The sequence below is a fragment of the Kogia breviceps genome, chromosome 1 (genome assembly GCF_026419965.1).
Source record: "Kogia breviceps isolate mKogBre1 chromosome 1, mKogBre1 haplotype 1, whole genome shotgun sequence".
Classification (NCBI taxonomy): Eukaryota; Metazoa; Chordata; class Mammalia; order Artiodactyla; family Physeteridae; genus Kogia; species Kogia breviceps.
The window spans coordinates 132,610,396-132,627,953 of record NC_081310.1 but is presented as its reverse complement, the minus strand read 5'-3'; positions in this window follow the sequence as shown (position 1 = coordinate 132,627,953).

The window sequence follows — 17,558 nt, the reverse complement described above, 5'->3', positions numbered from 1 at the left end:
TTCCCATGCTGCTTTCAATAATTTTTCTATGTCTTTAATTTTTGCCAATTTGGTTACTATGTGTCTTGGCTTGTTTCTCCTTGGGTTCATCCTGCATGGGACTCTGCCCTTTCTGGACTTGGGTGGCTATTTCCTTTCCCATGTTAAGGAAGTTTTTGACTAAAATCTCTTCATATATTTTCTCGGGTCCTTTGTCTGTCTTCTCCTTCTGGGATCCCTATAATGCAAATGTTGTTGCATTTAATGTTGTCCCAGATGTCTCTTAGGCTGTCTTCACTTCTTTTTATTCTTTTTTCTTTATTCTCTTCCACAGCAGTGAATTCCACCATTCTGTCTTCCAGGTCACTTTCCTGTTCTTCTGCCTCAGTTATTCTGCTATTGATTCTTTCTGGTGTATTTTTCATTTCAGTTATTTTATTGTCCATCTCTGTTTCTGTGTACTTTAATTCTTCTAGATCTTTGTTAAACATTTCTTGCATCTTCTCGATCTTTGCCTCCATTCTTTTACCGAGATCCTGGATCATCTTCATCTTTCTGGAAGATTGCTTATCTCCATTTGTTGTTTTTCTGAGGTTTTATCTTGTTCCTTCATCTGGTATGTAGCCCTTTGCCTTTTTGTCTTGTTTATCTTTCTGTGAATGTCTTTTTTTTTTTTTTTTTTTTTTTTTTTTTTTTGAGAACCTGAAGTGAATGGGAATAAAGAAAATTTTTCGTATTGTCTTTAAAATGTGTTTTCCTATGTGATCTATTAGAATACAAATGCTAGAAGAACCCATGTATATCTTTAATAGGAAATCATGGTAGAAGGAAGTCTGATGTCCCAAGACGGACTTAGAAAATGATCAATTTTATGCTGATTAGTTTGGATAAAACATATCAGTCTATTTCATTAAAAAATAGACAGGTACTTGCTAAAATAGGGAGATATGACAGCGAAAAATAATATCTTGAGCATTTGAGATGTAACCAAACATAACTGTTTCTTTTTTGTTTGCAGAGATATGGACTATAAAAAATTGAAATTACAACTACATTCTACAAACAGGGAACATATTTTCTAAAAACTTTCAGTGTCAAGGGATTTGAGTTCATGCTTTTGAAGGACTAAATAGCTTGCTCATCGTGACCTCAATGGGCAAAAAGGGACATATAGAGACAGCAGATCCAGCACACATAATGGTCTATGGTGATTAAGTGCCTTATAAGTGAGAAACAAAACTTTAAGATCAATAGAGATTTTTATGGAAAGCTAATTAAGAAATTTTCAAATAAAAGTTAATATGTTCAAACAAATGAATTCCTGTAAGGATGTGGCTGGGTACATTCAACAGAGAATGTGTTTTGGAAAGAGCATGGCTCTGCTAACCCATATGTAGAAAGTCTGAGTGATCTCAACTTTATGAAATATATTGCTAATATCACATAGAAGACATTTGTATCATAAGAAAATTTTCTCATAATGAAATAATGGATTAGGAAATATTTGGTAAGTGGTAAATTCCTCAAAAATGTTAGTAATGATTATTAGAATTATTACATAATAATTTTCAATTTACTACATAGAAGAGATGTTAGCTTAATGACAATTTGTACTTAATAACACTGACAGCACTGAACTATGATTTCATTGGTAAGTGAAATATTTGGCTTTGGGATATCTCACATTATTTTTTCTCCCTCTTCAATAAGTCCTGTCTGGATGAGACTAACATTTTCCAACAATGAAATCATTCTTGCATCAACTGACTTTTACCTACTCCATGTAAAGTTTGGCTGGGTCATGACAGTTCACCTGGTGGCCTATGTTTTCATTTTCCATCAAAAGTGACACACTGACAGCAAAGTAAGAAGTTCTTGCACTGAAAGTTCCTCTTAACCCACCAAAGTGTGCATAATCTCAAAATGAAATAGAAAGGTAAAAGTGATGCAGAAGTGACATGAGGAGGTTGACCCCCAGTTTTGTTGATTCTTTGCATGAATTTCTCAAACTGTCATTGCCATCCTCACAGCCACCCTGTTTTAAACACCTTCAGCTCTCCCTGCTTCCCTGTGTCCACCCACTACCATTGGATCTCTTCCACTGCATTGTGGCATTCTACAAATCTCTTCTCAAGATCTCTGTAGGGTTGAGCTTTCTCAAATCTAATCTGATCATGCCATCCTTCATCTTAAATCCCTCTAATAGTTTCCTGTATATCTCATGATGGAGTAATGGAATTAATTAGCAGGTTCTATGAAGTCCTTCAGCACCTAGGCTTTGCTTACTGCTCCAAACTTCCCTGACCAGGCCTCTAAACACTTTTCATAATGAGCTGCTTCACCTCTCCATGTTCAAACCCCATTTCCCTAGTCCTCTGTCTTACTGTCCTTTGTGCATGTGGCTCTTTCAGTCTGGAAAAATCCCCAGTCTTTTGAGGAGATTCTCCTATATCTTAGAGTGGTTTGAGTTCCCTCTAGGTGTTCCCATAGCCACTTAATGCATATTTCATTATTGTACATTTGTACAACATTGTACAGTTTCTATATGTCCTTTCTTGTCTGTCTTCTCCACCAGACAAAAAGCTACTTGGTCAGGGGCTATGTGCTTATTCATCATATTCCCAATATTTATTGAATATTTGCTAAATACACACTGAAGCTATGCTTGCAAGTATAATGTCAATTAAATGATGTATTTGAAAGAACACATTTCCAACTATTTCCATGGTGCATATATTACTTCAATTTAATAATGTATTAAGGTCTATAAAATAAAATATCTGGAAAAACTATAGATCAGATTTCCTTAAAAAATTTTCAGCATCTCAATTTCTTTACAAAGTTTTCACAACTTTTTTCAAAATTGTATTTTATATCTATAATTTCATAATCTCAGTCTGATAATTTAGGAATTTTGATGAATTTTTTTATCAACAACTGGTGAATGATGTTACAGATACATAAATGTCATTACAATTAACTTTTCTATTTAAAACATTTCAATTTGGGATTTCTCACATATAGATAATTCAAAGTGTATGAAATTAAAAGTATCCTGGACACTTGATGAAGAGCATAGTACACCTTTTAAAAATCAATACATAGAGACGTCCCTGGTGGTGCAGTGGTTAAGAATCCACCTGCCAATGCAGGGGACAAGGGTTCAATCACTGGTCTGGGAAGATCCCACTTGCCTCCGAGCAATTAGGTCTATGCACCACAACTACTGAGCCTGCACTCTAGAGCCCATGAGACACAACTACTGAAGCCCACATGCCTAGAGCCTGTGCTCGACAACAAGAGAAGCCACTGCAATGAGAGGCACATGCATCACAACGAAGAGTGGCCCACACTCACCACAGCTAGAGAAAGCCCGTGCACAGCAACAAAGAACCAACACAGCCAAAAATAAAAATAAATAAATAAATGTATTAAAAAATAAAAAAACAACAACCATAAATAAACCGTAAGCCATTCATTAAGAAAACAGATTCAATAGAGGAGTTGATTGATATGAGATGAAATGATACACAAATCACAGCTGGGCTCAACACTACTCATAGGTTCTGAAACATAAAAGATGCCGTAGAAGGGAAACTAGCAATGGAACAATCACTGCAGTATTGTGGGGGAAAACTTATTTTATGTAAGCCAAGATTACAATTATTGAAGATGCTGAGAATGCTGAGGCTAAATGAATAAATGGCACTTTTTATCAAATCTCTACCTTTAAGAGCTCTTCCAGGGTCAGAAGGCCTTTCGCACATGGGAATCATGGCAGTGGTTTACTTCCCACCAAACTGTCTTGCACAGTAATTTAAATGGAAAATTATCTCTTGCTGTCAATAGCACTACATTTGAATAATAATAATGTAATAATTAGTAACACCAATTTAGTACAAATATTATAACAGGCACTTTACAAGTATTATCTTAATTATAAACACCTTCAAAGAGAAGCTGTGCCATATTTTATATAAATATGCAAATACAGAGATAAAATCACATGTTCAAGGTAACTAAAAAGTAACAGGGCAAGAATTCAAAATCATGTCCTTTTGGCTTCATAGCTCAAGGTCTTAGCCAAGGAAAATAACACATTATAGCTTCAGAAAAATAAAGTCACATACAAACTTTATTTTGGAAAAATGCAACTGTCTTTACTAATTTGGCTTTTAAACACCCATTTCTTTTAAAATAAATAGCCTATTCTACTTCTAAATAAGGACACAAGTTTGTGAAATTTTATTTTCAAGTTAGGATATGTTTTGTTCTGATGAGATCCCTGGAGGTGGTTTAGATATTTCAAAGTTGATGTGAAGATAAAGTGATCATTTTATCACCAGTTTTATATACATTGTAGAGTATTTCAGTTTAGACAAGTGACTATTTGGGAGGGGTGTTCTTTTTTCAAAGCATTGTGATTGACAGAAATTACAGTACATTAACAACAACAACAACAAAAATTAGGACTTGCAACCCTAGGGAAACATCATGTACAGCTAAGGAAGATAGAGATTCTTGCAATCATTCTCTTTTGAGAAAGGTAGGGTCCCTTTGTGGATCCATAGTTTCTAATTGTATCATCTTGATTTCTGTGAAAATAATACACATCATCTAGAGCTGTTGTTAGACTCTGGTAGAATACAAGCACATTTCTTTTATTTTAGCAATTTTCTTTTATTTCTTAGGAATTATGTAAGGTCTATTAACTTCAAAAGCTATTTTCACAGACTATTCAAAGAAGCAAGAAGCTGCCAAGGTAACTAAGCCAGGTTTCTCTGTGACACAAAGAATAAGTGTGAAAAAATATTTCTAGTCTTGTGAAAACCAAAGCAAATTATTGTAACACAACATTTCTAATCTCGTGAAAAATATTTTTGCAGTTGAATGGAATTGCTGTGTGTTAAGGATGGCAGAGATCTCGGGATATAAATCTATAGGTCAGTATGTTGCCAGGAGCCTCTACTGTACAACACAGTTAAACTTCATGGCTGAAACAACAAACAGATTTCCTCAAGATATTTGTATAAATAACAAGTGTCAGTCAGCTAACTGGTTCATATATTCTGGATATGTAGAGAATAAAGTACTTGTGGTTTTTTGGCTACTTAATGGCCATATTAATACTATAAAACTCCAGGTTTAAATCTCAAAATATTAAGGTTTTGAGATTAATGTATATTAGTATATTAAGATGAGCAGAAGGAAAAAAATCTAATAAATATGAAAAATTATTTTGCCTTGATCTGAATCTTTTATTCTGATATACTTTTTATTATAATTATATATATATATTAACATTTTTATTAGAGTATAATTGCTTTACAATGGTGTGTTAGTTTCTGCTTTATAAGAAAGTGAATCAGCTATACATATACATATATCCCCATATCTCCTCCCTCTTGCTTCTCCCTCCCATCCTCCCTATCCCACCCATGTATGTCGTCACAAAGCACCAAGCTGATCTCCCTGTACTATGCAGCTGCTTCCCACTAGCTATCTATTTTATATTTGGGAATGTGCATATTAATTTTATTCTTTCCATTTAATTATACAAATGTTGATTTATATCCATAAGTCTCTCAATTTCCCAAATTAAGTGTCTTATATGTGCCTAATAAAGGAAGAAAACACAAAGACTTTTTTTCGCCTTGGGGTGGAGTCTAGAAGGAAAGAAGAACATTTACCGTTAGAATTACCACTATAGCCCTGCCCTTATGCTCTTTCATGAAGTCAGGGTTTAACATTAGCATTAACAAATAATGGTCTCTTAAAAGCTCACCTTGTATAGAATTCTATAGATAACGCCTTACGGATTCAAATTTATAATATAAAATAGCAAAACACATGAGAAGACGAGTCACCATAAATCAGAGTTAAGGAATAACAAAGAGCAGATATAGAATCTAAACTAATTCAGGTATTAGAATTACCAAGTAAATATTATACATTAAGTATATTTATAATATTAAAGGAAAGAAAATATGTAATAAAATTAATAACACTTTAATATCTTTAAAACAGTCCCATAAGTAAAGGATAGAAATACAAAAATAAATGCTATTAAAATAGTAAAAGTAAAGTACCTGTATTAATGGCTGTTAATACAATTAAAATGTAAATGATCTAAGTGGAAAAATAATTATTATTAACATAATCAAATGATCAGGTAAAACAATAGTCTCTAAGCAAGTGACAAGACAGTCAATAAACTGAACATCTGAAAATTCCCTATAATGAAGCATAAAGTTAAGGTAGGAAACATAGAGCCGGGGAGATGTGATAGAAAGTCTAAATACATACAAATGGAGTTCCAGAAGAAGACAATGCAAAGAAGAGAGAAACATATTTATGGAGAGGTATCAACTGAGAAATTTCTAGAGCTAATAAAGTAATGATTTCACAGTCTCAGTAAGAGCAACAAACCCAAGCAAGATAAATTACAAGAAGTCTACTCTGGGTAATATTATGGCGATACTATAAAATACTCTAAAAAAGAGAAAAAGATTACTTTAATAAGATTACAATAGATAAATACTAGATGTCTTAAGAGCAAAAATGAAAGATAATGAATTAAAAGTGTGCAAAGTGTAAGAAAAAACATGTTTAAATAAGAATTGTGCATATAGTACAAAATAAACTTATCAGCAGGTAAACTGCATTTTTAAGCAAAAAAAAAAAAAAATGGTTTACTAAAGATAGATCCTCACTTAAAATTCTACAGAATGCAATTTAGGAAGAATGAATTTGAACCCCAAGGAAGGACAAAAACATCAGGCAGGAAAGGTGTGAAGAAAATTAAGCATTATTAATAAAAGCAATGATTGTCTTTATAAAAATGAATGGATGGAAAAGCATGTCTCATTCATCAAGGGAAAATATTAAGACATAAAAACCAAGGCAGAGCATCACACTTTGTATTATGAATTCATTAATTATTTGATTTATAAAGAAAAGTCCAATTATAGTAATTGAAGCTTTGCCAGTCATTAGGTATTTGTTTCCATTCACCTCTTTGTTCACACGTTGAAAATAAATGTCACTTCTATCTGGGGGCCTATCTTTCATATCAACCTCCTTTACACTCTCATTTATGTGAGCTCTAATTTTATACCTCTTTACCTATATTAATTATGATGTTCTTTACTTCTGCTATTTCCCTCCCTAAAACAGAAATGGACTATTTTAAACAATTCCATCTAAAAATCTGTGAGAAGTAATGCATTTTCCTAAGTTGGGTGCATGTTTGGTCTTCCCACAATTTCAAAAATATGTAGTGTGCCTGTCTAATTGAATAGAGAAATCTTACTAAATTCAACGTCCTTTGTGGCAGGCTGCAAGACAGAGTTGAAAAGATGTGCACTATGAACTCAAATAGACCCAGATTCAAATCCCTCTGAAACCCTGTCCATTTTCTTAACCAGGATATGTTTCATTGCACCACTTCTATTTCATATATATATTTTTTACTCTTTTTTGTTAAGTTCCAGTCTCCTTCATTGATTTTTGTATCTTCTACTTGCACAGCCTTCAGACTAATTATTTATTTATTTTTATTTTTTTGCAGTACGTGTGCCTCTCACTCTTGTGGCCTCTCCCATTGCGGAGCACAGGATCTGGATGCACAGGCTCAGTGGCCATGGCTCACAGGCCTAGCCGCTCCCGGGCATGTGGGATCTTCCAGCACCGGGTCACGAACCCGTGTCCCCTGCATCAGCAGGTGGACTCTCAACCACTGTGCCACTAGGGAAGCCCAGACTAATAATTTTTATGTTAATTATTTTAACTAATTTGTTGGTTATTAAATTTTGTTTCTCAGCTATAAATTTACTTTTCCATAATCTTCTTTGTGACTTATGGGCTGAGACACTGATAATATACTTATCATTGGTCATCTTGTTTCTTGTTAGGTATTGCCAGTGGGAGAGCAGGGAAGACTGGAAGTGAGAAAAGGAATGAAGCCTGCTTCATTCCTTTTCTCCCTTCTGCCTACTTACTGTTCTTTTCAGCATCATGTCTGCAGTGGCCCACACACCTGCAGTAGTGGTTGGTTCCAGCTTCCTGCTTCTTTTTGCAGCCCCAGAACCAGCATTATTCATAATGGTAAGAAGTAGACAACAGTCTAAATGGATATCAATAAAAGAATAGATCAATATTTCATGGTCAGTCTTAGTGCAATGGTGAGAATGAATGAATGAATGGATGGATGGATGAAAGTAACATGTACTAACTTGAATGAACCTCAAAGACATACTTTGAGGAAGAAAGATAATAGAATACATACAGAATAACTCCAACTATATAGTTTCAAACACATAGGAAAGATGTATAGGTGTTAGAAACTATAAAGAAATGAAAGAAAATGAACCTCAAAATTTGCTGGTTCTCTGTGGAGGAAGGAAAGGTATGATTGTAGAGAGACATCTTTTGGGTAAGTATATGAATAATTCCTATGTCACTGTCCTTTAAATTTATATACATTATGTCTCAGACAATCTTTTGTTCCTAAACTATTTTTAATAATAAAAAATAAAATAAGTAAAACACAACATCTTAAGGCAGAATTAATAGGGTCTTGGTAAGATAAATTGGTATCATATACATAGCAGAGTGCCAGTGAAGAAAGAGGACTTCAACTTTTTTTTTTTTTTTTAAATTTTTTTTTTGTGGTACACGGGCCTCTCCCTGTTGTGGCCTCTCCCGTTGTGGAGCACAGGCTCCCGACGCGCAGGCTCAGCGGCCATGGCTCACGGGCCTAGCCACTCCGCGGCATGTGGGATCTTCCCGGACCAGGGCACGAACCAGTGTCCCCTGCATTGGCAGGCGGACTCGCAACCACTGCGCCACCAGGGAAGCCCGAGGACTTCAATTTCAGTGAAGAGAAAGGACTTTTCTCAACAACTAGAATTGCCTTTATGAGACTGTGAAATGCAAGTCATAATTCTTCTCATTATGAGAAAGTGCAAAAAGTGTGTATTTTCATCACAATAAAAATAATGAAAAAAATATTAGTATTACTCAACTGATTATGGTACTTGGATATTAACCTTCCTACTTAGCTCTTATTCAATTTAACCATTTCTAAAAATGAGTTTGTTCTGATGGACAACTACACAGTTTCATGTAGTTTGTTAGACACTTTCTTAGTCTCCTTTAATACTCCTATTTACAGTTGTTGAAGTTACAGTTGTTTCCTTAAGGTAAATTTAGTTATTTAAAATTAGTAAAAGATTTATCTCTCTTCTTATCTTTGCTTACCTTTGTAAGCACTTGACAGTTTGTCTTCTCCATCTGTCTCTGTTAATTTTTTATTCATTTTCAGTTTCCTCCCTTCTTTCTTCCCATCACTTATTATCTGTTTCAGAATGCATGGAACATTTTGGACAATTTTTACATAAATCATAAGGTTTGGAAAATTAAACTTACATTAGTATAAATCTTGGTTTCAACCCAGAGACAGTCATGTTGCACATGCTCACACTTCTCCACTCTTCATTTCAATTTGTTTTTTAATTCATGGAATTGTTTGCTTAGAATTATACTTCTGCTGCTTTTAGTGGAGAGGAAGCAGATTCCATATTTGCAAATTTGCCTACTTGCTAAAATTTGTTTGTAACTCCAACATCAACAGTCAGGGAACTTGTGCAGCTATTTGTGGACATGCACAGAGCAGGGAAAATTTCAAGTCAACAATGTGCACGTTCCCAGCTGAAGTCAAACAAGGAGACACTACCTTCTCGTTTAAGCTTTCATATTTTAAACAAATGACTGTCTTTTGAGATTATTTAGTGCCACCTTTTCTTTTTTTTTGCATTTTTACGATTTGTGTTGTGATTTTGATGTTAAAATGGCCCCCCAGTGTAGTGCTGAAGGGCTGTCTAATGTTTCCAAGTGTAAGACGTCTGTGATATATCTTATGGGGAAAATACTTGTGTCAGATAAGCTTTTTTCAGACATGAGGTATAGAGCTGTTGATTATGAGTTTAATGTTAATGAATCAACAATATACATTAAATATGGTGTCTTTAAACAGAAACACACCTAAAACAACTTTATATACTGATTGATGAAACTATTGTGACCAGAGGCACGAGGAACCTAACTTTGTATTTCCCTTAGGAACAATGACTTACCATCCCCTAATAAGGTGTTTGCAGTGATCATAACAACTCTGTATAGCAAGAATTTGCTGTATTTAAAAAAATAAATAATTATAGGATGTATAAATGTCATGCATAGGAAGTGAAAGAATGAAAATATCATATATATATACATATATATATGAAACTAAACCCTCTTTTTGTCTGATACTAGGTATGTATATATAAACTAATCAACCAAGCAAAACAAAATTATAAGATATTGATTTGAAAATTGGAGACTGGGAGAATGAAAAATTTCTAGTTAGCACAAGGTAATAAAAGGAAATTAAATCCACAATATATGCTTTTTACTGTTTCATGGTAAATTAATGTTACTGATAGTTATGTGATCCGTATTGATTTAGTTTAGCAGGAACAAAATCATATTTTCATGAGCTTTTATAACCTGACTTACCTATATTCTTACATAGTAATAAATTACTCAATTGAAAATTCTAAAATGGGAATTTTTCAGAGCATAACCCATATTGTATATAACTATAAATTCATGTTTGAGGTGCTCATATTCAATACTCTGTGCTTTTTTGGTTCATAAATTAGATTGTAAGTCAGCACTCAAATACGCATCTTTAAGAACATCCAATGCACTAATTAAGTAAGTTATTTACTTTAAAATATATTACCATAAAGATCTTTTTAAGGAAGGAAATTTCCTGAATACACATAAGATATTAACTTCCCACAATTTGCTTTCAACATGCCTGTTTTAGGAAAACAACTTGTTGCACTGAATCAAGTTTGACTTGGTTTTTTGTGGCACTTTAAATGCCAACTTTCAGAGCCCTTTGACCTAATTTGTTTAACCAAATCTGTAAGGGGTATTTCTTGGGCAATTACAGGTTATCTCATTATCCTAGACCTGATAGTTTTAGCTAAGATACAAATGTGTAAAATGAAAGGACAGCCAATTAATACTCTTTTAAGTTTTTTCCCTCCAGGGGTCTTCATAGAGAAAGACACTTTTCCATGTTAGTAAAACAGGTTTTAATAGGACAGATATAGATAAAGAATAACTACCTATATCCTTGATCTATGTTGACTATTTGGAATATAAATGAAATAGTTTTTCCTTAGCTTGAATTAAGTATTTGTGGTGTCTGTCCAATGGTATACCTGTTAGAATTCTCAGTATTAAGTTTGATTTAATAGGTTCATTGCATTTTAAAATTTTGCATAGCCTATATTGACAAATATTTACAAAATTCCTTTATAAAAGCTTATTTCTCCTTAGTTTACTTATAGTGAGGGGAGTAATACTTTGGTATAGTCTCTATTTAAATGGTAAAAAACACATTTTGTCATCATGGTATGTGATTTTTTACCTTGTCACTCAATCAAAATGCTGAAAAAACACTACATTATTCACTCTTAACTAGATTCCTTGAACTAATCCATAGACAGTTATGGGATGCAGCATTGTTACATCAGGTTTCTTTATGAATTTTGAGTACCTGAGCTTCCAGGTCACTGTGCAATATATACCCATTATGAAAAAAGAAGGAGGAGGAAGAAGGGGAGGCAGCAAAAGTCTCACAAGCTATAGCATTTTTGTAATAGTTACATCAATGTGACAGAAATAGGGCTTATTTGTAGAGACCCTTATTGCGAGCCTAATCTCCAGCGTTGTGAGTTTTACAACTTGTGATGTAATTGACGGTCTGTACCAAATAAATGTTCAGAATCCCAGCAAACTAGGACATTTTACTGTAGTGATTTTTGTTCCCTAAATGTATGAAATCATATTCTAACTATTTTCAGATACACATGCACCTTAAACATAATGTGGCATTTTTCAGAACTATGTATTAGCATCAGGTGTGAGCAGAAGGTACGGGGAATCTCAGATCAGGCAAATGAAAAGGAGAGTCTGAGAAGGGGAACAGAAATTCAAAATATTTAGAAGGCAAGGCTATCAAAATTGGAAAACTAGTCCATGCTGAATCAAAATGAGACTAAAAAGAGTGAATTAAATTTTTAAAATGACCAAAAAGAAGCTTCCATAGATATGTGCTTTCATAACTCCTTCAATTCTTTTGGCTTATTTATGCTGATACCTAAATCTCTGAATACCCAGGGAAAGACTAATTAAAAAAAAAAAAATTGTTTACTGGCCATCTTTTCTGTCTAAGACAGAACTTTTCTCTTGAGACCAGAAGTACACCTACTTCTAACTCACGTCATCAACTCTGCCATCTCTCATTGATTCCTTTAAGCACTCCCACTCAATTTGCTTCTTTCAATAATTATTTGACCATGTTATTGACCCTGGTGCTAACCCAAACAGCGACAACACCACCTTCCTTCAACTGTACATCCCCTCAAATACTGCTTTCTCTTTCCTCACTGCCAATATTTGTGGCATTATCTGAAGTATAGTATTTACTATTGTCACTTAGAATAAAGTTTCTGCTTTTTCAGAAACTTGTAATTTGGTGTCAGTACCCATCAGCACTGATCTTGCTGTCAGTCAATTTACCAGCAATTGCTGGGTTGCTAATCCATAGGATGCTTTTCAATCCTTAGCTGCCCAGACTTCTACACTTCCTCTTCTCTTGAAACGTCCTTTTCTTGCCTTCTGGAACACAATTCTCTCTAGTTCTTCCTCCCCTTGTAAACTCTACCCATGCCAAGCCATTTAAAAATCTATATGAATCATGATCTCTCTTGCCATTAGCTTGGATACATGCTGCATACCAATTCACACTGGTATTCTGTTCCCCTTTTTTCAATTGCAAGAATATTCCATGTCTGACTTTCCCAGCTACTTCTGTTCTCTTTTTGGAAGCACAGGAAATATACTACTCTTTAAGTACTAGTGAGAATAAGGAAATTATGAAAAAATGTCACAGTCTTTGCTGACTACTCTCCTAGTCATTTTTTACTGTTCCTACCACACAGTGCAGAGAACATGAGAAGGCTGGGTGAGGGATAATTATGAGGCGTATAATTACCTTTGAAAGAACTGCACAAGTTCCCTATGATTTCAGATCCTTTCAAACATATTTTTGCTATTCTGTCATTTACACCTTACCCTAAAACTCCATCTGGATATAAAGGGCAAGTCATAGGGGTCCTTCTCAGTGCCCTTTCTTCTAAGTGTCCTTCTTACTGACTAACTTTCCTCTACTTCTCCCAGTTCAGGGAATCTTTATTCACTGAATTTTACTATGTGTTGTATCATTCCAATATGCTGTTCACTGGTTCACTGGTTCTGCTGTAGCAGCACTTCCTGGAGATATTAGTTACCAGAGACGTAGAGTTGATTGGGAGAAGGGACATGTAGAGGGACAGGGTTTGGGGAGATGGTGAGAAAATGTACTGAAAACACAGCAGTTAATATACAACTTTGGAAAATGAAATAGTGATATTATGTGTAGAGTAACATTTTTGTATATTACTTCTGGGTTTCTATATATTTTAGTATAGCAAAGTATATAATAATTATTTAACTCTTCTGCAGCTGTTTTTCTATATCTTACCCTTTCTAGATCCCTTATCATCTTTTCATATTCATAGTTATTCTGTGCTTGATTTCTTCTGTGATACATATTTTTGTATTCTATTTACCTTTTTGCATCAACATAACAACACTGAATTCTTGTAACTGACATTGTGACAATGTGTTTTGTTTTTTGTTTTTTTTTTTAATCTGCTGGTAAATGTTTAGGCTCCTAGTCACAGATCTGTGTTCTTGCCAAACTTTAAGGAAAAATGTCAATGAAATGATAATTATTTTTAATTTTTAAATACTGACATCTTACCAATGATCAAAAATAAATAAATCTTCTAAATACCTCATAATAAATTTAATGCAAATAAAATTATATTATTCAAAAGTTAACCTGCTGTATAACACAGGGAACTCTACTTCACTTTGCTGTACAGTAGAAACTAACACAATATTGTAAAACAGCTAAACCCCAATAAAAAATTATTTTTTAATAAAATAAATAAGAAGTTAAAAATTTGAAATTTGGTCAGACTTAATGCGGTGGTTGTTGTCAATATAGCTCGGAAATTGTAAAATGGTAAAATAATAAAAAATATTATTAATACTATTTTTAGTTCTATTTTAATTCTATTCTAAAATAGAAAATGTGAAAATGAAAAAAGGAAATCCTTTTTGAAAGTGGCACTGGGAATCCCTTAAGGAGCAGCTCTCACACAAGTACCATTCTTGGAAGCTTACTTCATATACCCATCAGAACGATTAAGGAAGATTTTCTCCTTACCCAGCAACAACCCAGGCAGTGGGAAATTGCTACAATTCAGCCAATGAGAAGCCACCACAACCTCCAACTCTCATTCACCTCTAATGAACTTTCATTCAGTATAGCCCCTCCCAACTTCCTCCTTTCCTCTGTAAAAGAACACCTCTCCTTTGTTCTCAGGGCTTGCCTATGGTTCACCATAATTTGGACATCCTGAATAGTAATTTTTCTCCTAGACCTGAATAAACTCAATTTTGCTGGCTAAACCACTTATCTTTTTGTTTTAAAGGTTGACAAGGGCCATGTCCAAGGATTCACTTACAGGTGAAGTAAAATGTGTCTCATATATATAGCACTATGAAATTCCAATGTTGGAGCATCCCTTGCCTGACACCTGATTTTTCAGGCTGTCCATACTATCACACACTACCGGAGAGGACAACCTCACCATGTTTGTCATTTGATTCTTCATGTTGTATCTTTTATCCAGGTCATTTACCTAAGGCTATTAAGAATTCTTACTTAGAACCAAATAATTTAGTAGATATGAAATGTTCAAATGTCACATTAAAGTTTTATTGTGTTTTGTTTTTCTTCTAAATAAAAATCTCCTGACCAAGAGTGTTTGAGCTGGTTGCAACAAACTTTTCTGCTTTTGGGGTACAGGGCTGCATGAGGAAACAGAAGGTCACTTAATATTAATATATTAATGAAATAACCCTTTACAGGTAAGTTTGGTCCAGATGGAGAGGACATTTTAGATAGGACAGTGGTGGGCTGGTTTTCAGAAATATTCTGCAAAAAGAAACATTTTTCTTGTGGTCAGTGCTTACCATCTCCTTTCACTGTCTCCTTTTCCCTTCCCATGTTTCAACACTAATGTAGTTTTAATTTAATAAATGGTCAAAGAGATACAAAGCATATATCACTTGAGGAACAGTGAAGACAAACTGTTTCACAAATTTACATAAAATTATTTTATTGGTTTACTATTGTCAATTATGAATATTATTATAGGATGTTTATAATCTTGCTCTGGAGAGGAGAAAATTCCACCAGAAAAAAAATTGCTTATACAATAAAAAGTACAGGGGGTTAAGAAACATATATTGAAAATCAACTCTTAACTCTGTTTGGGAGTCATGAATGCCAGAAGGTGAATTGGCTCAAGAAGATAATAAAATGGATAACAAATACCAGAGAATCTATAGTTTGGAGGATGAAAAAGGTGCCAAGCACAGGAGCAGCCTGGAGGTTGGCATGGACCTTGTGCACTTTTCCATGCTTGGGGGAAAGCAGTGATTTCCTTCTGCCAAGTCAGCCTCAGTATTAGTGTCATGGAGATTCTTCCTAAGTTTATGGAGATTGTCCAGGTCTAGCTCATATGTGAAAGGGATGTACTGGCATCTTTACAAATATAAAAGCCAGAAAAGAACCAACCAGAAGTGCTGAATTGTTGGTGTGCTAATTTAGCCTGCTTAGAATAGAGGACTGGAGATTATGCCAACTAAGACAAAAAAATATTGCAGTATAGCGATGCCGTGATTTGTGGGTCATTTAGAAAAAGACCCTTTAATAAAATGTCTACCTGGCCATGAAGGGGCATGGAGGCAAGTCCTGTCTCCTTTACTGAATCAATTGTGAAGGCGACTGGGGAGGTAATTGTTCCTTTTTTAAAACTTTATTATTTTAATTGTTATTCCAAGTATATAAGACATAGTTAAGACGGGTTCAGTTGCGCAAAAGAATCCACTGGGCTTTATATGTCACTTACATGGAACTAGGTAACTCATTTCTAGTTAATAGATATATTTGTTAATGTCACTTAACAAGGGACTATCCAAAAATGTTTAGCTGTGTTAGAATATTTACTTCTTTTATACAGAGGAAAGAGAGGACTAATGAGAAGAATTATTTATACCTTAGAACTCATTTTCCTCTTCTTTCTATTTTGTTTATAGTTCTAGCAACAGAGTTTCTGGTAACAAAGTAAAAAGTCAGAATGCAGTGCAGTGCAGTTTTCAAAAGTATGGGATTTTAAGTAAAATAGAGCTAAGTCCAATTTCTACCTTTGCCGTTTGCTAATAGTATGATCATGGACAAGTTGCTGAATTACCCAGCCCCAAATGCCCCTTTAGTATAATGGGAATAAAGTGAACTTTTAGCTTTAAGAGGATGATATGGGAGAATGTATATTTAAAAAATAACAAAGTAACTGGCATATAGTGAGTATTCAGAAAGGTTATTTTATCCATCTTAGAATTCAGAAATATTTATTAAGTGCATTATATTCAAGGGAATAACGATCCTTGCTCTCAGGAAATCTAGTGAGAGAAAACAGACAATAAAAACATAAAAAATGTAGAATTTGTCAGATGCTGTGTATTATATAATGGACAAATACAATGAGCATGTTAAAGGGTAGAAATTTAGGGGCTGAAAGAATAATTTTGTATTTTTAGAAGAGGTAGTAAAGAAAGATCTCTATGCAAAGAGGATATTTGACCATGTTCATAACATATTTGGGGGAAAGAGAATTTGTTGCAGGGGACAACAAATATAAGTGTCCCAAGGTAGGAGCATTGCATTGCATCCTTTTTTAAAATACATACTCTTTATTGATAGGCAAACTTAAGCGCTCTATATATGCTCTTAATTTAAATAGGTACTATTCTCTTATCCTGGAACAAACTCCCTGGCTACATTGCCATTCTGTCTAGTTAACTTCTATTAATTCTTTAGATCTCAGTTCAAATCCTCCCTCCTATCTTCTTAGCTCCATAGGGTAGGTCAGGTCTCCCTATATCTATTCTCACATCTCCTTATACCTTTTCTTTTAAGTATTGCTCACGTTTATCACACTTGTAATTTTACATTTATTTTTGTGTTTATCTGAATAAATTTGATTTTTGGCAGTAAACTCTAAGTCCCAGAAGGAAAGGATATATGTCAGCTATTGACTCTCACCATAATTGTGTCCAAAATATTTCCTGGAACAGAATAAACTTTCAATAAGGATATTGACTATATGGATAACAAAGGAATGAGTGCATAAATAAAGATAACCATTGTAAACTGAGACAATTCTATGTGGTATACAAATTTATAACTTATTTGGAAAAATTAAATAAAAAGACAATGAAATATTTATTTCCTCTATAGAACAATGAACTTTGCTGACCTGTCCACCTAATTTAATTAA